Consider the following 27,357-nt stretch of genomic DNA (forward strand, 5'->3'; position numbering starts at 1 on the left):
CTCTGCAAAATGGCTTAATTTGTGGGCGGTGGTCGCGATTTGCTTAACCAAAGCGAAATATTTTGTCAAAGAAGCACACGAACATACTTGTGAGCTTGGAAGGACCCACAGGGCGGCATTATTTTCAGAAAAAAAAACGCCATAACTTAGATTTTGTATTTCCATAACACTAACATATGACAAAATATATATTGTAACGAATTTTGGGGAATCCTGGTTATTTTGCACGTTCTGCTAACGTTCGTATCGCTGAACTGTCGAATAAATAACTCAAATATTTTGTATTGCAAAATGGTCTTTATTAGACTACTTTGGGAGTAGTACAATTATACTTCACTTCGCAACTAATAGCGTGTTTAAATCAAACTGATTAGTTATTACTCAGATTGCGCTGCTTTTATACTCTCGGTTTCCTCGTTCACCCATTTCTCCTAATGTCTAGTAATTTCGCGAACAGTTGTATCTCATGTTTGGATACCAGCTTTATATAGCCATATGCGGGTGTATGTGTGAGTAACTACTTCGGCTGATGACTACATGTGTGTGTGTGAGATATCTCTTCGTCGCCTTCTATGTATGTGTACAATTGCTTTAATGTGCCTTTATTTACTAACAGCTTAGTGATGCTTACTTTCGCCTCAATATATATATATATATATGCTCATTTTATTTTGTAACGGATGGGACGAGTAACATAGCTAGTGAATAAGTTTCTATAAAACGAAGGCTGTACAAAGTTTACACAGATGTAACTAAATTCAATGAATGTAAGTTTTTTATATGTAGTGTTTCTTTACGCAAGAATGTTCCAGGCATATTTCCTTCACTAATCTTCTCAACCTGCCAAAAACCCTCAGCTTTTTATGGTCATTGTGAAGGTAATTTTGTTGTATCTGCATTATGATGGAACTTCGTCGGCCTTCTAGTATTGTTTAACTCATCGAATATTTGATATCCAGCCATCGGACCCTTTAAAAAAGAAGTTGCCAGTGACTTCATTTTGTATTATTTTGATATCGGTATCTCTGGCAATAATTACCAGAAACTATGAGTCTGGGAACCTATGTACGGATCCATAGCACTAAAAAACCGTAAAGCAGTCCCCATAGCTGTGGGGCTAGTCAACAGTTCACTGAACTCACATATTGCTAACCCGAACACCCGGCCGTCTGCGATTGTAGTACCGCACGTCCTCGTATTCCTTTCCTTTTGCTCGTTTGATAACTTTCGATATTGCTTGGCGGTTTCGTAATAAATTTTTTAACAAGCCACCTCCCTTCCACTTTTTAAATACCAAGTAAATTAGCTAAGCAAACAAAAATTATGAAAGGCAGCATTTAAAGGTTCAATCCTTTAATAAACGCCTAAATATAGCGGTTCATGAGATCTGAATAATAAACGTTTTTCGAGGAGTCCTCCACATCTTCTCCTTTACAAAATTCGTAGTTGTCTGCCATTTTGTTGCTTTGTACCTCAAAACACAGATACGAATAAGAAAATGAAAATGTGAAATGCTTTAATAAAAGATTTCATTGTGTGAAAACTATAGATTCTCTGCAATAATAAACAAGAAAATACAGACAGCTGCATAGCACTGGTAAGCAGCCACAAAAAAAATATTTCATTGATTCACTCCTTCAGAATCCTTATAAATGGTATTTTCCATGTAAGTTCTCAGTATTTGCCACCATTTGCTGCTTCTTTAACATTCGAGGCTCTGGCGACCCCAAGTTCGTCACGGATCTAGAAGTTGGGAGGGTGGGATGGGCTAGAAGATATCATGTGGTCATACTTAATCGTTCCCGAGATATTCGGGTACGTGCCTTAATGGTGCTTGTTACTGGAACGTACCGGATCTCATTCCGACAAAGGACTATTAACATCGATTACACTACCCAAAAGCTTAGGGGAGTATCCTTATCGCTACAAGAGCATACAATTTATGATTTAACTTAAATTTCTCACAATTTATCAATTGATGATTTAAGTATATGTTCTATCGATGAAAAACGTTATCGACGAGTTATCATATTTTGGTGGAAGGATTGTCGATTTTTTATAGGCGGATTATCGGTTTGTACTCGGCTTGTTATCCATTTGTTTGCGACAAGTTCTCGGTTTGTTATCGAAGTGTTGTCAGTTTGTTATTATTAACAACGGGTGCGACGGCTTATCGACTTGAAATCAAACAGATATCGATGAAACTTTAAAAAATATGCTTAGCTGATTCCATAAATGTCCAAACAACATTCTGAAAGGAATATTTCATCAAGTTTCGCCGTTATTCGGTCTTAATTTGAATATGGTTCTTACTGCCGAACGTTCATATAAGTAATACTCTTTCACATATTACGAGTTTCATCAGAAACTTCAGTGCGACGTACTCAACTAACATTGCGCGACTTCAACTTAACATTGCTATTAGGTTATAGTTAAGTCTGATTCATTAAAAGTCTAAGGCCATCGGCATAATCAAAGATTATACAGTAGACTGGGTCGATTTATTAACCGATATCGCGCCATCGATTTTTCGATAGGATTTGGGCCCAAAAAAGTACTTTTCGAGCCTGTGAAATTTTATTTTCATTACACATTATTTGAAAAAAAACTTAAAACATTTTCACCACGAATTTTTAATAAATACATAAAAAATTATTTGGAGCCCTGAAAATAAATGCATGTATGCTTAAAAAAATCCTTTAAAAAAATGGCGAAATTGTCAAATTTTCCATCAAAACACTCCCCGAAACCAAAAAAAAATATTTTGCAGGCTCGATAATTATTTTTTTTGGTATGCGTAGTGGAACTTTTTTTTTCCTGAGCTCAAATCCTATCGAAAAATCGATGGCGCAATATCGGTTAACTTTCGTCCATACAAATCGACCAGGTTTACTATACAGCCCTTACTTGTTCCATTTTTCTTACTACTACTTTAGAAGCAAACATAATTTTGACAGCATTATATCAACAACATTAACCACTTAAATCCTAAACATATGCTTTGTTATAATAATAAGTTTATTAGGTTCACTGTTCTTTTGACATCAAAACAAAAGCATGCAAAATCTGAGCTGATCAAATTACATAATGGCACAATTTATTTAAGGGATAATAAATTTGTTGGTCAATGCGAACAACAACCCGAAGGACATTTACACATTGTCAAGGATAATAGCTTTATATTTGTTTTATATATGTATAACTGCACATTTACAAATATACACCTAGATATGTACATATTGTAACTAATTTACTGAAATTCCGCTTATTCCAAACCTTCTGCTAACGTTCGAATCGCTAAGCTGTTGAATAAATAACTCCAATATTCAATAATGCAAAATGGTCTTTATTGGATTAATTTGAAAGTACTCCACAATCACACTTCTACTTCTTAACAGATAGCGTGCTTAAATCAAACTGATTGCTGCTTACTCAGCTTTCTCTCCTTCTATACTCTCTGCTGTCTCGTTCGCATACTTCTATGCGTTTCTTCTTCTAGAATTTACTACTTAGTTACCAGCTATAAATTACTGATGCACGTTTATAGCCTCTCGCATAGCAATATACGCGTCTATATGTGAGTAATACATCCAACGATGATTGCATACTTTTGTGGGTATCTCAGGTACATGCATGTGTTTGTGCGTATCTCCCCGCTGCTTGTATGTGCATATGTGCAGACATAATGATTGATTTGTTTATGTACATACCAGTGACTGCTTAGTATCGGCTTAGAGATGATAGTATTCCTTAGTGTTGCTAATATTCGTCACAATATGTATATATTTGCTCATACAGAATTAAAATGACTACAATCAATAGCTATTGCTTTTCTAGCGACCCAATACTTTTATGTTGTTATTAGACATGTGGGAGAAAATGACAGCCAACTGGTGATGGCAGTCATATTAGTTGACATGTAATTTAATCGGCATTGAATAAAAGAGTTCTTCTTACCTCAATTTTTCTTCTTCATTAAACACTATTATTACATACCACAAATATACTTGAAACTAAACTAAATATAAGTACTACATACATTAAATCGATCCACAAATAGCAAGTTTTATATGCGCTCTAAAGGATCATCATCATTAAGTGACCCTTTAACCGCCTAAACGATTTTGATCGTTTCATAGCAATTCACGCCAGCTATCCCTGTTTCGCAGTTACTGACGCCAATTGGGAGCAGCAAGAGCGGTCAAGTCTTCCTCTACCTGGCTCTCCCAGCTCAGTGGAGGTCTCCCCCTTCCTCTGCTTCCAAACTACGGTTACGACTGAAATACTTTCTTGGTCGAATCGTCTTCGTCCATTCGCATAATACTTATGACCTACCCAGCGAAACCTTTGGGGTTTTATGCGTTGTACTATCCTCATATCAGCCATCACGGACCGGACCATAAATTTTCCGGAGAACATTTCTATCAAAACACTCCAAGAGCCATCTCTTTTTCTCTTGACACCGTCGATGATATCTAGCCACACATTAGAACAGGTATGATAAGCGACTTGTAGAGCGTGATTTTTGTGTGTCGAGAGAAGACCAAAGCGCTTCTATTGAGCTGAAATACGTTGTAGAAAAGAATCTTCAAACAGCAATTATCAGAAAGCGATTCAGAGATTATTAAAGATAGATCTAAGTTAACACTTAAGAAAATTAGAAAATTTTGTTACAAACTTAGTTTAAAATTTTTACAAAAATATGATTTCTCATCAACGTAAGAACAAAATTAACTAACAATCAGCCTAATGTATATAGAAAGTATGTATGTATGTATTAATGCCACAGAAAGTACTGAGCTATTGGTTTCAAATTTAGACATGTTGAACATTTGAAAGCAAACTTGGCATTAGTGCACTTCATTGTAGTAAATAACTAGAAAAAAGCGCAAGTACAAAACGAGTTGAAGAAAGTTAAATTGGCACTGAAGAGGAAAGCAAATGCTTAGTTTAAGGTACTAGCGCAATATCTTTAAGCAACGCAAAGCATAGCCAAGAAGAAGAAAGTGTGCAGCAATCATGGACTATTAGTCAGACAAACCCTCATTGAAAAAGGCAAACAAGAGAGCTTGATTGGCTAAATGGTTTGAAAATATTTAATTTGTTGCTGTAAATTGAAATTGTCAAAGAATGTCGATATTCAAATATTGAATTTAATTTTATAATACTTCAAAGAAATCTTTGGTCCTTGCAAATTATTCAAAGATTTATTTGCAATCATTTAAAGTTCGATGGAAACTCACTACAGGGTTGTATGAACGATACGCAGTTAGCATTTCTTTTTTAAAGCAAATCGAAAGTTGTTTCCTTATACATATTTGTAGTGATCGGATTCAAATGAAGGTTTTTCAAAATCGTACAACTAACAAATTTGAAATTTAAGCGTTGTATGTGAATTATTATATATATGTATGTTTTTAAGCGGCATACGTGAGTTGATCAAGAAGGAATTGACGCGCAGTTACAAGAAAGGAGCTGACGCGAAGTACATTCGCGTCTAAAAGAATTGGTTCAATAATGTTTTCCAGCGATTTTCAACTTTAATTTTTGTTATTAATTTAAGGTATTGGCTTTCAAATGTATGCGTTATTTGAATAACGATTTTAATAAAGTGATGCTAGGTTAGGTGGTAGCTGCCTTGGGCTCACTTGGACAGCATGAAGGTCCGTTGTGATAACACATAAAATAACGGTGATGTAGCTATAGCTACTTAGAGTATCGTTGCATAGCAATTACATATATTTAATGAGACCGATCTCACTCTTGGATAAATCCTCCGGAGATCTAAGCGAGTTGTGATCGAAATACCTTCACCCAATTCTGGCGAATGCTGGGCAATCAACCATTAATTGACTCGATGATTCCACTTCATCATCCTTCATATAGTAGCAGCAGGAAACGGTTTTCAGTGTATTGAGACGTACCGCATGGATTCACAGTGCCCTGTCAAAACCCCAAAGACCATTGATAGATGAGCCTTAGTGAACTCAATCATTTCGGTAACTTCCCCACTTCCGTCCAGAAAGATCTTGCTACCCTGTAAGAGGTGGTGTCCTCCTAACGCTTGCTGAGCTGACCCGAGGCTCATTCATGCAGGAGCAGACCACAGGTGGACAGGGAAATCTCGAAATCCCTACAGCCATCTACATCCGGCGAAATTGTACCGATGCGGTCTAAGGGATCCGCTAGACAGTTGCCCGGGATATCAGTATGACCCGAGATCCAGATAGTACTAATAAATAATATTCGATAAAATCGCAAGCGCACTTCCAGACCACCCTCGATCGTACTAGGGTTGAACTCAAGGCATTGATAGCCGCTTGGCTATTAGAGTAGATGTTAAATTCCCAAACCGTACTAGAACTTCACAAATTTGATGGATTCTCCATTACTCTCTATCACTTCATTCCAGTACGTGCATTAAAAGCTTCGGGCAAACAGCGAGGTTGAGAAAAGACGTATTTAGGAAGTTTATGTTATAAATAGGGGCCGATAAAAAAGAAATATGGAGATACGTATCAAGTTTGTTTCATGTGTCATTACTCGCTTGCACGCCGCCTTTTACAGTTGGGCAGCGCTACGCTTAGCGCACTTTGCAGCTGTCCCGAATCTTCGTTCGTCTATTTATTAATGAATATTTTGTACCTCATACTCAGGTGAATATTACTATCGCTTTCACTCCTGTGCATACATAACAGGGCACGGTTCGTTATCGCTGTTGACGTCGTTAGAGATAGGAGTTGGAATGTCATAGTGATGTGCGATACTCGATTAAATTTGCCAAGATATTAAAGAAAATGAATAATAGAATGTAAGACAAAAATAACACACAAATAATGAAGTCACAGCCAGGCAAGAACTGGTTCTTCGATAACGTTCCCTTAATTTTTGAAAGGCACGACCATGTCTTTCGTTGTGGGTACAAACACAGCTAAAGCTAATCCGCCACTAAGATCCAACTGGGAAATTTTGCCAGAAAAGCGGCTTAAACTTATGTTTACCTTCGGATGGTTTTAACTTTGAAATGTTTACACAATTCCTCAGATCTACTTGTATATTGATATAACATTCGATAAAAAGCTTTCCCATCAATTCAATATTTATTATTTTTTAATGCAACAAGCATTGTCAAAATATTGACAATTCGTTTAACAGCAATCAATTGCAATAAAATCAATCTTTAACCACAGTAAATTTTTAACTTTAACGCTTCATTGAGATGCAAAAAATTAAGAATAAATACAGCAAACCGCATTTTCGCGAGCAATACCATAAGTGTTCAAACGGCAAAACAGCGCCTCTCTCTATCTCTCTCTCTCTTTTGAACTGACTGTACCCTTTCATCTTAAATAGTCAATTCATCAATCAGCAGTCAATAAATTAATCTGCTTCGTACAATATTTTCCAAAAAAAAAACCAAAGCGAAGTATGCGTGCGTGAAAAAACTACGAATTCCACAGCAGAAAAAATGAATTAATGAAATGATTTACTTTAATTTGCGGCGAAATCTCAATAAATGTGTATCAAGAGATTTTATTATTTAATATAACAGTTTGATCTTTAATTAGTTAGTAACGCTTTAAATTGATTTATGGCCACAAACACAAGCACATGACGTGCTCTACGTGCATGAGTGCGCATTTCATAAAATATCGAGTATACGCCCAGGTGGGTCAAACATGAAGAAGCACGACAATCAAAGGGAAAGGGAAGGCCTTTTTAAATAGAAGGCTAGTTATTAAACAAGGTTGGGAATACTTATGTTGAAGAAAAGGATAAATAAAAATATAACCACAGAGAAAAATACAAAGAAAACTAAATAACAAAATAAAAAGTTGAAGAAGAAAAACGATAAATAAATAGCGAAAAAATATAAAGGAAAATATAAAGAAAAAAATTAAAAATTAAAAGGACAAATAAAAGGAAAATAAAACGGAAAAGAACAACAAAAATTAAAAGGGAAATAAAAAGAAAAGAAAGAAAAAGATATATAAAACAAAAAAGGAAAAAAGAAAAAAAAACGAAAAGATATATCTTATATGAGTTAACCGGGGATTGCCCGTATCGCTTTAAATGTATGAAAGCATTTATTTCAAGCAATTTTTAATTTTATAATTTATTTAATAATTTGGGAAAAATTTTAACAACGTGACATCAGGACGGACAAGGCGACAGCTGATTCGATTATACCTTGTAAATCTCTTGAAAGCCTTTTCTCCCGGGAGTGGGAGTCGAACCCGCACTCCTACGATAGTTGAAATGGTTATAAACGCATTCAGCTACGTCATGCCTTAGTTGTTGTAAAGTTTTTTCCAATTGCCTTCTTTTCGCATATATTATCTTCCACACATCACATAATTCGTATGTAGTTATGTGTTGAAGTTATGCCTGTTTGTAATGCGGTTTTCAGGGAAACTTGGTATTTGTTGTTGTTTGTTTTTTTTTTTTTTTTTTCTATTTATAGAAAAGATATATCCCTTGAAAAAAAAAAGAAATAGAAGAAGAGTGAGAATTAAAAAAAGAAGAAATGAAAAGGAAACAAATAAAAATTAAAATAAAAAATAAAAAGAAATAGAAATAGAAAGAGAGATAGAAAAATAAAAAAAAGAATAAACAGCTCAATAACAAGAAATTGGAAAATAAAAAGTAAAACAAATTATAATTAAACGAGAAAAATAAAATAAAAGAAAAAGCAATAGAGAAGGGAAAATGGGAAAAGGAAAATAAAAAAATTAAAAAAGATTAAAAAATGAAAAAATAAATAAAAGGAAAAATATTAAGACAAAAATAAAAACCAAATTGTTTAAATAAAAAGAAAAACAAAAGGAAAAAGAAAAAAAACGCTACAAAAAGAAAGGGGAAAAATAAAAGAAAAATTAAAGAAAAACCTAGCACATTAAAATTTAAATAAACAGGATAGCAAAATTAAGTACAAGACAACAACGACAACGAAAATCAAGAGACAATATACTAGACAATAGATTGCCTCGCAAATTTTTTTTATTTTAGACTCAACGAACTAGGGATAAGTTTTGACTTTTCATTTAAAAAAATTAAGAACAGAGCATAGAGCATATTTTCCCTTTTTTCAATTAAATAAAAAAAGAATTCTCCGCCCACTCCGGGATTAGTGGGGATGATTGCAGAATTGATTAAAGTTTTTTATGAGAAAAAAAAAACAAAACAAAGGGGGAAATTCGAAAAATCTCGAAAAACTGAAAAATTACAAAAAAAAAACATTAAATATTTTTTTAATTTTTTCCGAAAAGTACATTTAAAAACAAATTTTTAAAAAAAAAAAGATCCCAAACGGTCAATTTTTGAAAAAGTTATACCTTCACCCCAGTTATTCCAGAGAGAGAGGATTGGGGAAGAGGAATTATCTGGGGCATGGGACCGGTTAACTTGTTCACGGATGGGTCAAAGCTGGATGGAAAGGTTGGTGGGGGGGTCTTTTGTCAAGAGCTAAATTTAAGCCGCAAGTTTAAGTTGGCTGATCACTGCAGTGTATTCCAAGCGGAAATTGCTGCGATTAAGGATGCGGTGGATGGAATGCTATCCAGTGCTACCACGGTTAGGGAATTTAACATCTACTCTGATAGCCAATCGGCTATCAAGGCCTTGAGCTCAACTACAGTGCGATCGAGGGTGGTCTGGGAGTGCCTGACCTCGCTTGCGATTGCATCGAATTATTTTACAATTAAGATTATCTGGGTCCCGGGCCATAGTGATATCCCGGGTAACTGTCAAGCGGATCTCTTAGCCCGCATCGGTACAACTGAACCGGATGAAGATGGCTGTAGGGACTTCGGGATCCCGCTGGCCACCTGTGGATTGCTCCTCCATAGCTGGGCCTCGAATCAGCTCAGCAAACGTTGGGCGGATACCACGTCTTGCAGGGTAGCAAGATCTTTCTGGCCGAAAGTGGATGGCAGGAGGTCTGCTGAAATAATTGGGTTCACTAAGGCTCACCTATCAATGGTCATTGGGGTTTTGACAGGGCACTGTCCCATGGGTATCCATGCGGTACGTCTCAATATACTGGAAACTCCATCCTGCTGCAGCTGTATGGAGGATGATGAGGTGGAATCACCAAATCACTTTATGCTTGATTGTCCAGCTTTTGCCAGAATTAGGCGAAAGTACTTCGGTCGCGACTCACTTGGATCTCCCGAGGATATATCCAAAGTTGAGATCGGTATCATTCGGAGCTTTATCGTTGCTACCCAACGATTCTCTAAGTAGCTGGATCTAGGTCACCGTTATTTTTGGTGTATGTGGTATCACAACGGACCTTCGTGTTGTCCAAGTGAGCTATCCTTATCAGGGCAGCTACCACCTAACCTATCCTATCCTATACCATTTTGAAAACAAAAACGGTGTTTTTTTTTAAATTCATAACTTTTTTTGAGATGGATGAAAAAATTTGAAAAACTTCTGAAAAACGTCTTTCGTAAGCTAGAAAAAGAAGAAAAACTTTCAGCCAATTCTAAAGGGGTCGGGTTCAAAATTGGTCGAAATGGGATGGAATACCCCATATATAGACCCCGCTTGAAAACACTTTTTTAAAAAAACTTGTTTCTGAATTTGTGATGTTGCTTGGAACCAAGATCTTCGGCGTGGTAGGCGGAACACGATACAGCCACACCACGGCGGCCGCCGTCGGTTAATAAAATAACGAAGTCAGTACATAAAAACATGAGTAAGTGCTAGAAAAAATTGTATTCAAGATGAGATAGGCTGCATGCTTATCGTGCACGTACACATTTATAAGGCAAATGAATGTATGTAAGTGTATATTTATGTAAATAAAGTTTATATTATTTTTGCTATGAAAACAAAATAATCATTTATATTGGGAGAGAAAATGTGCTGATAAGCTTGGTGGAACGAATTTGAGCTAAATAAATGAGTATGCATGTGTGTACATTAGGGTGATCCTTATAAATTAAATATACGATTTTTTACAGTATTAACACTTAAGATGGTAATATCTACGTCAAAAGTATTGGAAATAAATTTTGGTTCCGGTTATAAAACGGTTAAGGCGCGTTGTACAGGGATCTAAGCTCCGATTGCCATATGACGGCTTAATATCGACTGCAGAGTGCAATATTATCCTATTTCGGCCGATATGAAAACGCCCTCTCTCAAAAAACTTTTGCGTAACGCCCTATTTCAGCATTTTTTTTTCATGAACGTCCCAGCTAATGCCAAAATGTATGGAACTTGAGCTCGGATAGGACGTTTTTGTAAAAAAAAAAATTTTTGAGATAGGACGTTCTTCAGCCGAGTTCTGAGAGGGGCATTTTTGAAACAAGTTCTGAAATAGGGTATTATATTGAAATCCGAACATTCCTCATTGTGCGACACCTCTTAATCGTTTCCTATGGGGACCAAAACTTCTACGTTATATCTTCAACTATTCTGTTATCGATTTCGGGAATTAGAAAACAAAAAGTTCAATATAAATGTTTTGAGTCTCCATAGAGAAATCTTAACTTTGACCCCTGTGTGACACCCTTACACCGTTTCCAATCGGGCCCAGAATTTACATATAATATTTTTAACCTAGGTGCACTTTTCTAGGAAGTGACACTGCAAAAAAACGTTTACTTGATTTATAACAATCACCCTAAAGTACAATATTATGCAAACACACGAGTACAAATAAAGTGCATGTGTTAAGAAGAAAGCTCACTATACAAATATTAACAAAAACACGACGCCAAGGTTCACCTCAAAGAAGAATTAGTCAAACAAAAGTGAGAAATACAACCAACGGGAATATCACAAAAAAACCAAGGTCCTCATTTCCCATCAACAGTGGCGCGTAAAGCCAAATCTTAAAAATTGTATGTATCTTTTTTATAATCTTCAAAACACTCATAAATTTATATTTTACCCATTTAGGTTTCTTTTTTATTTCATTCAAAGTGCATAAATACTTGTTAACGCACAGCTGGGTGCGCTTCACGTGCGAGTGTTTAAACATCACTGCGTAATTATGCCAACTGGCCGTTGGCAGCTGGCCATTCCTAAATGTTGCCACATTACCACTTCAGTTGGTCGCAGCGTGAATACAGGGCTATAAATTGTGCTTTGAACATCAACGACAAAGTACCATGCGTGAACATTTTAGGCGATTGCGATGATAACTAAGAGATATTTTGAATCCAAGTAATGCAAATATTTGCGAAAAAAAGTTTTCGTTTCATGCACCAAACACATAACTTTATGCAAAAAAGACGAAGAGGGTTAGCTTCTAGAACAATTTAGAAGCTAACCCTCTTCATCTTTTTTTGCATAAAGTTTGTGTTTGGTGCATGAAACGATAACTTTTTTTTCTTCTCCCCCAGCGGGTTAGGGGATTAGAATATACTCGCGGTAGGTATGCCTGTCGTAAGAGGCGACTAAAATACCAGATTCAAGGGGCTGTGTAGCGCAACCCTTCAGGTTGCCAGCCCAATACATAGCTTCTCCAAACCCAATTGTCAACCTCACCTATCCGCGGCGAATCCTGTTTCACTAACAGACGAGGCTCTGGCGACCCCAAGCTCCTCATGGAACTCGGTGGTGGGGAGGAAGGGAATTGCCTGAAGGTTTAATGTGGCCACATAAATCGTTCCCGCGATGGTCGGGCTAGCACCTTAATGGTGCTGTGGTACCGGAGCGTACCGGATCTGTATCCGGCAAAGGACCATCAATCACATCGATAACACTCCCCAAAGCCTTCGGGGAGCAACCTTATCGCTACAACAACAACAACAACAGGGTTAGCTTCTGAAAAATACCAGATAATATCGAAACAAATTAAGCCATATAATTACCTTTGGGAAAAATTTACTCTAGGCTTTGGACCGTATCTTATTGAATTTGAGTTTTCAACTGTTTCTTAATTTCCTGCATTGTTTGTTGCTATGTAGCATCCAGATTTACATTTTTTTATGTTCACTTAAATTCGCCTAGTAGTTGAAATTCCACCACTGTAGACGTCACAATAAAGTCCATTCCTTTCTTTTCCATTCGTTATTTTTCCTTTCCTATCCTTTCCGCGTCTTTGCTTTCTTTTTTGTCATGTCCTTACCTTTTCTTTCTCTTCTCTTCGTTTTCTTTTCTTTCTTTTTCTTTCCTTTACTTTCCTTTCCCTTCCCTTACTTTCCTTTCCTTTATTTAATTTTAATTTATTTCTTTTTATTTTATTTTTGTTTGGCTTTGTTTTATTTGATTTTATTTTATTTCATTTTATTTTATTTTATTTTCTTTTACTTTCTTTTCTTTTCTTTTATTTTATTTTATTTTATTTCTATTTATATTTTATTTTATTTCATTTCACTTTGTTTTATTTTATTTTACTTCATGTAATTTTATTTTTTTTTTTATTTATTTATTTATTTTTGTTTTTACCTTATTTTATTTAATTATAATTTATTAACACGTGCTTTGTTTTGGTTAACACTTTGTATATCAGTACTCTATATTTCCAACAAAAGGGCAGAATTTGTTCATCTCTTCATGCACTTACATGTGTAAAAATGTATCAAGTGCTCAGACACTTTGAGTTGTTTGTGTTAAGTATGAAGGCAAAACACTCACCTCTTACTTAGAAAATACTCTCTTTCAATGCATACAACAAAGGAACTGCCTTAGAGCGTAAACACACAGCGTCTGTGTATGCAACTGTATTGGTTTAATTTTGAATTGACATTTTAGTACTAAATTTTTTTTTTTCAAATTTTTTTTTAATGTTCTGCACTGCTCCTTGAAAACCCCTATCGATCCAAATACAATTATTTTGTATCTTAGAATTATAGTTTGGTCGTAAGAGGGGCGCGAAACTTTTAACTTGCCTATTTATATAATAGATACTTTAACAAATTTACAGACATGTAAACACTTTGCTCTTAAATTCAGTTTGCGCGTGTTAACTGTTTTAATTTTGCTTACTCTACAAGAAGGTCGAACTTTTAGCTTGAACCGTTTTGTTTGATTCCCACGTACATAGAACGGCTAAGCAGCTCACCAAAATATACAAAAAAAAAAGAATTAATTTTTTTCCACTGTTCCCTCTGTGAAGTTGGTGAGCATTTCAAGGACAATACGACTCCAAAAATAATATTCATTTTGCACTGTCAGAGACATTTTTTCAGGACTACTGGCTTATCTCCCTGTAAAAATAGTTTTTTGTTTGAACTGAAAATTTATATACTTAGTAACAACAATAAAGAAGTGCACAAGTAAACATTTTCTTTTCAACCAAAAAAAAAAAACATGTCTTTGTGATGCGACGAAGCAAGTGGCGTATGATAAATTTTCTCTTTTAGTAGTGCAAAAACGGTTGAAATATAAAGGAACTGTCACTTGCTCAGCAGGATACTTGCCAACTGAAAAATTGCAGCCTGTTCCCTTGCATTATTAAGACCTTTTTCCATACACATATAAATATATATATATGTTTTTTTTTGTCCTTTTTCAAATGCATTTACTTTGGTAGTGTTTTGGTTTTGTGGTTGTTTATACATGGTTTGATTTTTTTTGTCTTCATCATCCTTGCACCATCTCCTTCTCTTCTACTGCTGTCAACAATTTCGATGCAGTTGTGTCAGGCAGTCTAATTTCGGTCAAACTTTGGTTGAAACTTTTCAGCTTTTAATTCAATTAAAACAGTTCACAGCGCTTAGTAGATGAGCTCTAGAGTAATACACTAAAGGTGGAATTATGCAAAGTTCGGTGATTAGAATAAAATTTATGAACTGTCAGTTACGAAGTCTGTTAAGTGAGATCTAAGCTATTGGGAGTAATTTTATAATATGGGTTCTGATTTTTGATAGGGGTTGTCAGTTTTTTGTTACTACTGGACAACGAGGAATTCTAAGACTTTATTGGAAGCTAGACGTCGTAGGGCTTTAATCACAATAGACTGCTAATGATTTCAAAACTTGGCTCACACACCTGCTCACTAAGCGCTGTTATCAGAGGAAGAGGGCTACCCCACTTCGTAGGGAAGCATATTATAGCATAATTGTGCACTCATTGCGTAGGCGAAAGGGCAATCACTTTAAATTTTTCAAAACCCATGATCTAGAGCCATAATCCATGTGTGCGCATTGAGAGCTATATTCAACGTAATAATCAATAGAAACACCTGATCGTTGGCCTTTGCTGCATCTAGGAGATAGGAAAAATCCTCCCTATCACCTCCACTCTAACACCCACTTTCCCTCTCATTTTTTTTGGGTGCATTTGACGCCTATAAAGGGAACATAAATACATACGAACACACAGTCATTTGGAACATGCAGATTTATCTGGGTGGGAGTCATAGTAAAGGCTCCGCCTATGTGCCTTGAGCATCCCGGAATGATGCGAGCAAAATTTCAGTGATATCTTTGAAGAAATTTAACTGTGAAAGCTTAGGGGCAACATGTTTTCAACTGAGACCAGCTAACACGTGAGTAAAAAAGCATCCATAAACTTCACTTCTGACATATTTATAATTAACAAATAAAAAAGTATAAATATTATGAAACTTTGAAAAGCAGTAAAGCGATACTCAAAAACTTATTATACAAGCATCTATGCGCCACTTTTACAAATTAAGCTACAAAAACTTTTCCGCCGAAAAATCTACACAATCTCATTTAATTCGCCGACAAAAACTCACACTGAAGCTGAAATGTGCAAAAAGAGAATGAGTTATGAGAGTACACATGAAACTGAAAAGTTTTGTGGCTGAAAAAGTGCAAAAGAATTTTACTTAACCGAGTGGAAGTAAATTAAAAATGATAGGAATGAAATATTTATTTGTAAACAAATTTTGCTGAAAATAACAAAAGCGTTGAGTTTTTAATTATAAAACTATTGCTATGCAGAATTTTTTGTTTTTGCCGCGACAATTCTTTGAACTCAGAAAATGTTTAACAACACAAATTGGCAGTTAAAATGATTATGAATAAAACAAGTCAACAGTTTTATGTAAGCCGCAGAGCTTAATAGCTTATAAGTGCAAAAAGTTGTAGATGTGCATGCTCGCGGTATAACGGAATACAGAATGTAAGCGTAAGTGAGCCACAACATTTTATGGTAGTGTGCGAACGCTGGTAGAGTGAATACGAGCGAAATAAGACACCAAATCAAGGCAAGGCAAGAAAAGGTAGCGAAATTAAAAGAGTTATCGGTTTGTTGTCGAAAAATTTTCAATTTATTATCCAAAATATATCAATTATTTATCGAAAAACTATCGATATGGTAACAAATGTTATCAATTTGTTATCGGAGGGTTATCGTTTTGATAACGAAAAGTTATCTATTTGTTTTACTATCTATTTGCCATCTGTGACCTATTTGCCAAAGTGACCGATAAGCTACTGATTTATTATCGAAAGTTAACTGTTATTTGTCGAAATGATAACTTTATGTTATGACTTCTTATCAAAGAGCTATCGTTTCTTATCAAATTATTACCAATTTTCTATCGGCATGCTATCGATTTGTTATCGTTTGTGTTTTACGAAACAGATACCGACAAAACTTCAGTATAAAATCGCTGATACTTCTGTAACCCGTCGATAACAAGCCAGTCTTTTCAGGTGAACGCACACGATACCGGGAGCTTCGCTGCAGCTTCTTTCTGAACGCTCTTTTCTGAAAAGTTCTTCAGGAACACCTCATGTCAGTTCTATTTGCGTTTTTTTCAAAACTTATAGTTTTTATCGATCTTTCTTTTCAATGTTCAATTAGTTTTGCAAGCATCAGGTCCAATATTAGCTGAATCAGTTGCGATGAATAGTGGACGCGTATAGAATACATAGAATTAGTGCAGAGGGTGAAACATAGACGCATATTTCAGTTACATCTGAGTATAATGCGTATTGAAATTTAGTAGTACAAATTTTATGCGCAGCAATTTCAGAGGCGTATTTAAAGTTTGACGCTTAACAGTCCATATAAAGTTTAAGCGTAAACGTGTATAGATGTAAAAAAAAGCACAGCTATTGTAAATAAACTAATTGAAATTCGAGTGGGCAGATTTCGCGATTTTTAAGAAGCAGTAAGGCTTGTGATTTTTCAGTCGCTGCGATTTTCGTTAGTGATTTCAAAGATATAGATCAATTTGAACTAAAGCACAGTTCAAAATCATGCTGATTTATATTCGCTGTAACAAATAATAGCTGCTACAATATAAACCAACGAATCCGTGATTTTTACTGCGATCTACTTTAAGCAGTATATGGCGCAGTCACAGTATACTGTGACAGCGAGAATTCCGGCCTAGTTTTTCAATCTAAACTTCTTAGCAGCAGTACACAAGTCGCAGACTAATTCTTTGATTTTCTGTCAGCTAATTGTTTCTGTGACCAGAACTGTCATTATTCGTATTCGTGATTGCGAACGAGCCGCAGATGGCGTTAAAGTCAGTCAGCCACGGCGATTTCTTTGAATGTCTTCGCTGCAATTTACTGTGATCTTTCAGGAAAGTATTACAAAATAATGTGTGATCTGTGCCTGTCAAACGACGAATGTGAAGGGTATATAAAACCAGTTACTTAAATGCATGTTTCTTTTCCTTCGTAATTGCGGGAGCATTCAAAGTACATTTTACCTCAGAAAATTCGTTTTAATTTTATTTTTGTGCGACACAGCCTGGCGCTCGTTTCAATGAATCTATCAATTTATTTTCTTTTCCTTTTTGTAATTAGAACACTTGCAAACAAATTAAATAGCTCTTAACAAAATGTCAAACACAAACATTTTTGCTAGTATTTAATAAGATATACTCTTTTAATTGAGGAAAATATTAACAAACTGACACAAGCTAATACTCTACTGATGAGGAAGAAATGAGTGAGTAGAAAATGAACAAATCTCGCAGATAACTTACAAGCCAGTACCAAAATAATGGAGCTCTTGAATTAGATATTTCATTTCATTTATTAGAAAATACATTAGTATAGTAAGATAATATATCTTATATAGGACAACAAACAGTGTCATAGATATGTATTTAACTAGATTGAATAAAATTTTGGGATAAGTTAATGACGCTATATAAAGTACAGTAGTAATGATATAAAATATATATAGATATTTCGTAACTCGGTCTGTATCGGTTAAGAAACAATAAATATCAGACAGTTTATTGCATCGGTGATCGATAAATGCCGTCGACAGGCAGCTTTCGTCGGCTAAGAACTTACAAGCGTCTGCAACGGCACTGGTGCCGAACAGGTGGCAAAGTAATGCACTGGGCGACAATCGCCAACATCAATGCCATTTTAAAAGTGATTAATTGGGTAGGGAGCTAGAAGTAGCGGTGCCATCATATGGGCGCGTTCTACATTAGTTCCAAGCTAGTCTAACTTGCTGCGGGGCATATTTAATGCTGAGTATCATTTCAAACAATTTCTCGAAGAAGTGGTAGAAAATTAAACAAGCGTACTTGAGACAACTTAGCCTAATTACTTCCTGGAAAAAATTAGTCAATCGCTTTGATGCTATGCGCTTAGTTAACTTTTGTCATTAACATTAATAAAGTCACATAAGACTAAATAGAAAACTTATTAAAAATAATTGCAATCTTAATAGCGCCGCACTCAATAACTTCGCTTAATGCGAGTTCACTAACTAACAAAAGCGCTTTTACTCTTAAACATACAAAATTATTACTAGGCACAATTTTTCTGACTTAAGTACTTTGGCATCGACGTCGTCATATTTATTAATTTATAAAGCAAATACTCAATGGAAACTTCCATAGCAAAATTTGTGAAAATAATTACGCATACAGTTTAATATTTCCCTGCCCAAATTTACGTTATTTCGTATTGGCACCCATTAAAGGCGGATTAATGTATCGGTTTGGTTTTTTTTCAATTTGTTTTTTTTTTTTTTTCTTACAAAAACTCTAAAAAGAGTGTGTGCATTAAGTTTTAGCGCTTTCAATCAATTCACCGTTATTTTATCAACCATCCACTCCCATTTGCTGTGTCGTTCATACTTCATTGCTTCGCTATCTCCAAGCGCTTGTTTGTATGTCGTTCTTATGGAAAATTTTGTGTATCAAACCTACAGACGCTCCGTCGTGAGATCATTAAGTGATTTTATTCTACCTCATGACGAATAAATTTCATAATAATTTGTATACGTTTTTTGTTTAAAATTTACCGTTTAATTAATTTAATTTAATTTTAAATTATTTATTTAATTTAAAATACTTTATATAAGTTCGGCATGAATTTTGGTTAATCATATTGAAGAAAAATACTGCAGAGAGTAAAAGTCCTTATTTAGCTATGTTAATATTTGAAATTGAATTACACGCATAAATAATTCAAGTAAAATACGTGTGAACAGAGTACAAAAGCATCATACTCTAAAAAATATACATACGATAATTGCCATGAAAAGCATATGAATAACGACTACATGTTTTATATAATTACACCAGTGGTGCACAACGCCGGCAGTCCTTCGAGTATAAACACATTTTTTTTTTTTTTTGTAGTAGTATGCTTTTACACGCATGATGTTTGAGCACAGACCTCAAGCACAAGAGGCTTACCGCTTGAACTACAAGGTAAAACTGATTGACTGTTTGCTTTACTGAATCTCTGGCGCAGCGCTCACACGACATGTAGGTGAACTCGGAATAGTTTTCCGAAGCTCTACGAAGCTCTGGAGTGCACCACTAAATTACACACACATATCTACGCGCACGTGCACATGATTATCGCTGCAAGTTCTCGTTTTACCAATCCAAAATTACATAAGGAGTTCGTTTTTAGTTGGGTACGTAGCCTGCTGCTAATGTGTTTAGCTCAGAACTAATACAGGCCTAGATAATTTGAAGACGGGACTAGATCTAGCTCAAAATCTAACTAGTGATTTCAATTGCGCACGAGACATGTTTTTCTTTTTCTTATATTCATTGTTATAGTTGTCGTAGAGATAAGGACACTCCCCGAAGGCCTTTTTATCGATGTTTATGGTCCTTTGCCGGATGCAGATCCGGTACGTTCCGGTACATGCACCATAAAGGTACAAGCCCGACCATCTCGGGAATGATTTGGTATGACCACATGAAACCTTCTAGGCCATACCGCCCTCCAACCAAATAGATCCTTCAGGAGTTCGGGATCACCGGAGCCTCGGCAGTTAATGGAACAGGATTCGCCACGGGCAGTTGAGGTTGACAATTGGGTTTTGAGAAGCTATATATTGCGCTGGCAACCTCTTGAGAGGGTTGCGCTACACAACCCCTTCAATCAATTTGGTATTTTAGTCGCCTTTTACGACAGGCATACCTACTAAGGGCTTCCTTTTTTTCTTTTTTGTGTATTTTTTTCTCCCTCTTATTTTTCTCTTTCAAGTTCTTTTCCCTTCCTTTTTCTTCCTTGCTCATCTTCTTATCGCCTGTCCCGCCTACATTTCCTCTTTTTCTTGTTCCTGTTGTTGTTCTTCTTCTTGCTCTTTTTTTCGTCTTACTAATTCTCCTTCCTTATCTTCTTCCTCCCCTTCTTATCTTTTTCTCATTTATCTTCCCTTTTTTCCCCTTCCTCTTATATTCGCCTCTCTCTTCTTCTTTTCCGCCTCCTCCACCACCTCTTCTCTTCGCCTTGTTCTTCTTTTCATATTTTTAAATTTTCTTCTTCCTTTCACTTCTTCATTTCTCCTCCTGCTGCTCCTTCCTCTTTTTTCTATCTCCTTTTTATTTATGGCCTTGTTCCTTTTTTCTACTCCTGTTTTCTTCTTCTTGTTCTTCTTTCTCTTCTTCTTGTTCTTCTTTTTCTTCCTCATCTCCTTTTTCTTTTCTTTTTCATTTTTTTTTTCTAAAAGGATCGTTTCTGTGACTACCGAGCTAAGGCTGAAGCTAGCCGTATTTGTAAAATGGCAATGACTTTTACTCTGGAAGCACTACCCAAAGGTCTCCAGGCTCCGATTTGAGTGATGAATATACAAAATTGTTCTTCAAAACTTGGCTAATATAAGAAAATGGTTTACGATCACTCACTCGAAGGCCAACAAAACAGGCCCAATTAAACAGGCATAGGTCAGATTCGTTTTTTCGTTGGAAACTCTTTGGCGGTCTACTATCAGTCCAGACATGCTAAAAGAAAATTGGAGCTAAAGGGATCAAGGATATATTTTTCAAAATCTAGAAGATCAACCTATATTTACTGTATTTATGGTAGCTGGTCAACTGTATTTAATATCACGTAAATATATAGGCTATTTCTGACCACAAATTTGCTTTAGTGCAAAGTAAATGAAAACTCCACTATTTCGGCTCAACGTTTCGCTAAGCACCTTAGCTTCTTCAGGAGCGAAACTGAATTTACATATTTTATTTGGTAATTTTAAAAAAGTAAAGCTTGAAAAAAGTCAATATCTCCGAAATTGTTTTAAAACACTTGAACTTGGTTGAGAACTTACGTACGTGCTCCAGCTGAAGTTATATTGAATTGTCAGATAGTCATCTTCCCACAAATTCTGGTATTGCTCGTTTTTAAAAAGCAAACTCTGGCATAGGGTGTTCTTGAAACAAATTCCTATGAAGAGCATTTTTCTAGTGATTTTCGAGTTGAGAGACCTTCCAAGCAAACATTGATGAAAAAGAGGTTCACAAACAAATTTTCAACGGCCTAATTGTATCTCTGCTGCAAATTATCTGAATATTTATTTATTTTAATACAAACTTCAACAGGGAAAAGCAGGGGAATAAGAAGCATTTAAAAATGAATGTGAGTAGAAAATATAAAAAATTAATACTAGTTCCCTTCCTCGATTCACAAGAATCTCAATAAATAACATAAAATGATCAACAGAACCCATTATAACCAATATTAAGCCATTTTCAATCTTTATACTTTTTGAACAACTTGATGCTGAACTTAAATTGTGTCTGCGATAGAACAAAAATGCTTGGGGTTCAATAATCGCAATTATGCAATAGCAAACAAAATAAACAAATAAATACTTTACGTTGACCTTTTTTAGCAGGCGTGCACACAAAAACTGGTTATTCAAACAGACAAGCCACAACAGACAAGCCTCACCTAACTCAAACTAGGAAGAATAAAAGTGAATTGCTAGCCCTGTAGGAAATCAAATAGGTTAAAATGTATGACAGGTGGATAGTTATGATGTTGAGTTTTACAATTTCTGAAGACGTAACTTCTAGGATGTGGTAAGTAAGTGCTCTAAGGACCCTTTGCACCATCTTCAGTAAGTTGCTTATCTATAAGTTATCGAAATTCTCGTTTTCTCCATGCTAATCGAAACATCGACTGTCAGTAGTGCAAGTCAAAAGTTTTAACGAAAGTCAGCTGCTTTACTGGCTTTCGCGTATTCACAATAGATTTGTTCAACAAAATATTTGGGTGGGTTGACTCAATGTGTTGACCAAAATGAAAATATCAAATGGAGCTATCTGAAGGATTGCTATCGTTCAGTTAAATTACAACTTAACCAGAGATGGGGAAAACGGCTCTAAAGTGTGACATTGGACTACTTTTGTTAGTGACAAATAAAGCAAGTTATTTTAAATTTTTTGTAAACAAAATTTGTGTTTATAGGGCAGACAAATTTTAAAGTTTCCATGAGAAAACTGCCCTAAAACTTAAACTTTAAGAAATCCGAGATAGTCAACCTGATAAGGGCTTGCTAAAGCACTACTGAGAGGGGAAATTATTAGAAAAAATTTCAAAAGTTTTTTGTTGTGATTTGTCGCATTGCTTCAAAATGATACGTTCGTTATATGGATATAGCACTGCGGCTGCTCTAAATATTGGATAAATGCTGAATAAAAGTTTCCTGCGTAAATTTGGATCATTTTAGTTGTCCTACTGAGTTCACAATCATTTACATATGCAAATACTGACTGCCTCTGTTTTCGATTTGTTGCTCTTACTTATTATGGGTTGTAACTCGTGTACGACAATTAAAGCTTTTTTAATTTTTTTTTTTATATTTTGCATATTAAAATATTTTATATTCCGTTAAATATTCAGTATTTGTTATTTCTGCAAAATGTAGCACACGAAATTTTAAAATCCATCTTCCTTGTTTTGTATAAACACAAAACACAGAGTACAGCAGCGTGCACGAAAGTAGCAGTGGCATTTTTTATCAAATTTCGACAATTAAACTATTTTTTTTTTAATACATTCGGTGATTTTAGAAGAAAAATTCAATAATTTTGTAACTTAACTACGCATACCAAAATCAAAAAAGTTATCCAGAAAATTTTAAAATTCGATAAAATTTTTCTAAAATCTCGAACGTTTTATTTAGAGTTTTGTGAATTTTTTTAACTATGCAGTTTTATAGCTTAATGAAATTTAGCTTAACAAAGTACAAGTCATAGGTCTCTCGAAATTCGCATTGATTTTTTTTCGAAGAGCGTTTCAGATTTTCTTCCATAAAAAAAATGTTTCACACTTTGAATGAAGAAAAATGTAAAACATTCTTTGGAAAAAAAGTTGTCAAAAATCAATGCGAATTTTTAGCGACCTTTAAAGTGTACTTTGCTAGCCTAAAATTTATGGGGCTATAAAACTGCATACTTAACAATTTTTGGAGAAATCCAAATAAAAAGCTTGAAATATTCGTAAGATTTTCTCGAACTTTCGAATTATTTAGAAAACCTTTTTGAGATTAGTTTGCGTAGTTTCAGTTACAAAGTACTTTAAAGTTTTTTCTTAAAATATAAATATAAATATAAAAAAGAGGATTCACTTGACGACATGTGATAAAACTTGTCAATGCTGTTTTTTTGTTCGTTACTGTAGGCATGTATGTAGGTACATATTATTTAAATATACATCATTAATTCCTTTGTCGCTCTTAAGCCAAACTCTTCTTATTATACTCAGCTGAGCAGAGCTCACAGAGTATATTAGCTTTGTTCGCATAACGGTACCCCGTAACGGCATAAACTAATTGAGATAGATATAGACTTCTATATATCAAAAAGATCTGGTCAAAAAAGAAATTCATTTAGTCATGTCCGTGCGTGCGTCCGTCCGTCCGTCTGTCTGTCCGCGAACACGATAACTTGAGTAAATTTTGAGGTATCTTGATCAGATCGCTTTTTAAAATGAACGAAATCGGACTATAACCACGCCCACTTTTTCGATATCGAAAAATTAAAAAAACGGAAAAAGTGCGATAATTCATTACCAAAGATGGATAAAGCGATGGAACTTGGTAGGTGGGTTGACCTTATGACGCAGAATAGAAAATTAGTAAAATTTGGACAATGGGCGTGGCACCGCCTACTTTTAAAAGAAGGTAATTTTAAAATATTGCAAGATGTAATTTCGCAGTCGTTGAAGATATCATGGTGAAGTTTAGCAGGAACGTTACTACTGTTACTATATGTGTGCTAAATAAAAATTAGCGAAATCGGATGACGAATACGCCCACTTTAAAAAAAAAAATTTTTTTTAAGTCAAATTTTAACAAAAAATTTAATATCTTTACAGCATATAAGTAAATTATGTCAAAATTCAACTCCAGTAATGATACGGTGCAACAAAATACAAAAGTAAAAGAAAATTTCAAAATGGGCGTGGCTCCGCCCTTTTTCATTTAATTTGTCTAGAATACTTTTAATGCCATAAGTCGAACAAAAATTTACCAATCCATGTGAAATTTGCCTCTATGATGGTAACTCTTTTCTGTGAAAATGGGCGAAATCGGTTGAAGCCACGCCCAGTTTTTATACACAGTCGACCGTCTGCCCTTCCGCTCGGCCGTTAACACGATAACTTGCACAAAAATCGATATATCTTTACTAAACTTAGTTCACGTACTTATCTGAACTCTCTTTGTATTGGTGTAAAAAATGACTATGACCACGCCTACTTTTTCGATATCGAAAAATTAAAAAAAATGCCATAATTCTATACCAAATACGAAAAGGATGAAAGATGGTGATTGGTTTGGTTTTTTGACGCAAAGTATACATAACTTTAGAAAAAACTTTGTAGAATGGGTGTGACACCTACCATATTAATTAGAGGAAATTGCAAAAGTTCTGCAGGGCGAAATCAAAAGCCCTTGGAATCATGGCAGGAATACTGTTCGTGGTATGATATATATAAATAAATTAGCGATACCCGATAGATGATGTTCTGGGTCACCCTGGTCCACATTTTGGTCGATATCTCGAAAACGCCTTCACATATACGACTAGGGGCCACTCCCTTTTAAAACCCTCATTAATACCTTGAATTTGATACCCATATCGTACAAATACATTCTAGAGTCACCCTTGGTCCACCTTTATGGCGATATCTCGAAATGGCTTTCACGTATGGAACTATGGCCCACTCCCTTTTAAAATTATCCTTAATACCTTCCATTTAATACCCATGTCATACAAACACATTCCAGGGTTACCCTAGGTTCATTTTTCTAAATGGTGATTTTCCCTTATTTTGTCTCCAAAGCTCTCAGCTGAGTATGTAATGTTCGGTTACAACCGAACTTAGCCTTTCTTACTTGTTTTTTACTTTTATTATGTTGATCTTCTTCTAAAGTGCGCCGATTGGGTGCCTTTACAAAAATTCAAAAGTTTTGTCTTCAGTGCGTAATTTGTAATTTTGTATGCGAGTGTCTACGTACTTAATTATGGACCGTCTGCATTGCGATAGCTTGTGCGTCCGAGTTGGCCAAACGCTTTTAGGCCTCTAGGCCATACGCCACCCTCTCTTTTCAAAATGTTGCACTCATTCGTCACAGACTGTTAAAAAATTTGCATAAGTAAATATTTTTATACAAGCAGTGGTGTCGTTGTCGCGCATTTCAGTGCATCGAAATGATTAAGTTTAAATATTTTTGTTTTGTTTTTTTAACAATTACATATATGTCACTACCATTTGGCGGAAACTGTTTTTTCTTTTCTTTTTTTTTTTTGGCTTTTTTCGCATGTGTCAGCGTCCAAAAATTTGTCTACACAATTTAATTATTGCAATTAATTTTTGCAGCAACTTAATTGAACGTAATGCGAATTTTAAACAAAAGATGCGAATTTTATTGTCTTGATTAATTCTATAAGGAACCGAGTGTTGCAGGCTAGCGAATTGGACATAAAGTCATTTTATATATAGCTCAAGGAAATTCAATTAAAAATTTGCCGAAATTCTAATTATTCAAGGTTCGAATCGAGCTCAAGGCCAGAACAATAATTTTTTTTTTTTTCCAAATGATAATTATTGTTATTTTTTAATTTTTCTAAATTTGAAAAATTGTATTTTTGTTTTTGGAATAGTAAGTAGTACTGATGATGAAGGCTTAGCACCCTTCGAAATGGATCCATCTGCGCAGCTATGGCAGGTTGTCTGAAAAATTTTCTACTTACTATTCCAAAAACAAAAATACAAATTTTCAATTTAGAAAAATTAAAAAATAACAATAATTATCATTTGAAAAAAAAAAAAAAAATTATTGTTCTGGCCGTGAGCTCGATTCGAACCTTGAATGATTTATCAATAGGCCGATAAAAACAAAAACAATTGGAAATTCTAATTAATTTATTTTTAAATTGTTTTATTTGATTTATCTCGAAATATATGAGCGTCAGAACCCGTACGGATGCTTGTCCAATTATTTTATGCATGATGCATTCCACTGACACATTTAACATAAACTGTGTTACCAGGGATATATTTTGTGAAATTGTGGGAATGCATTGCGACTTCAACAAAATAATATTTTGAAAATATTAAACTATCAATATTTAAATATAAATATTTACATAGCTGAGATGTGATCTGATATAAATAGAACAAAAACGCCGCAACGAAAAAGTAAAGCAAGGAGAGTACACTGAAAGAAATGGTGCTAGTAAAATCAACAAATCTGTTCTGTTGTTCTTGACTTAACGGAGATTCAGTGAAATTGATCGAATTATGGTTAGTTCGACCAAGTTCTTGGTCAAGCGAACAAATTAGTTTAGTCATTTCAACAGAAGATAAATTGGCGCTCTTAAGTTAACAAAATTTTGTAAAATTGACAGATTCCTAATCAATCTAACTGATTTTTCTGTTAACACAACTGAACTTACAGGTCATTTCAACGGCGATCAACTGTCAATACATGAGCAAATTTCAAAGAGAATTTTACGCTCACTGCGCTCTCTACTTTGTACTTATGACGATGGTGCCACTTGTTAAAAAAAAAACACCAAAATAAGAAAACCATCAAATTGAAAAAAACACACAAAATGGGAAAATAATAAAAAACTATTTTTTCAGTTATCAATACAAAACGAAAAACCCTTTTTTGAATTTACTGTGCAAAAAATTATTAGATACTGGGACACCTATCTATCGGGTACAATTTTGCAACTTC

General features: G+C 34.9%; 1 protein-coding gene across 19 annotated transcripts in view; it reads right to left on the reverse strand.

The window, feature by feature from the left end:
• LOC137253736 (receptor-type guanylate cyclase Gyc76C-like) overlaps positions 1 to 27,357 on the reverse strand; it is a 205,591-nt gene that overhangs the window by 122,312 nt on the left and 55,922 nt on the right. Inside the window, exon 1 of one of the 19 annotated variants that reach the window (XM_067791159.1) lies at positions 12,831 to 26,268. The exons of the other annotated variants lie outside the window; for them this stretch is intronic. The gene's annotated coding sequence lies outside the window, so the exon portion shown is untranslated. Of the gene's footprint in view, positions 1 to 12,830; positions 26,269 to 27,357 lie in introns of those variants that run through there. 19 annotated transcript variants of the gene reach the window in all.

The sequence above is a fragment of the Eurosta solidaginis genome, chromosome 5 (genome assembly GCF_040869045.1).
Source record: "Eurosta solidaginis isolate ZX-2024a chromosome 5, ASM4086904v1, whole genome shotgun sequence".
In the NCBI taxonomy this organism is placed as follows: domain Eukaryota; kingdom Metazoa; phylum Arthropoda; class Insecta; order Diptera; family Tephritidae; genus Eurosta; species Eurosta solidaginis.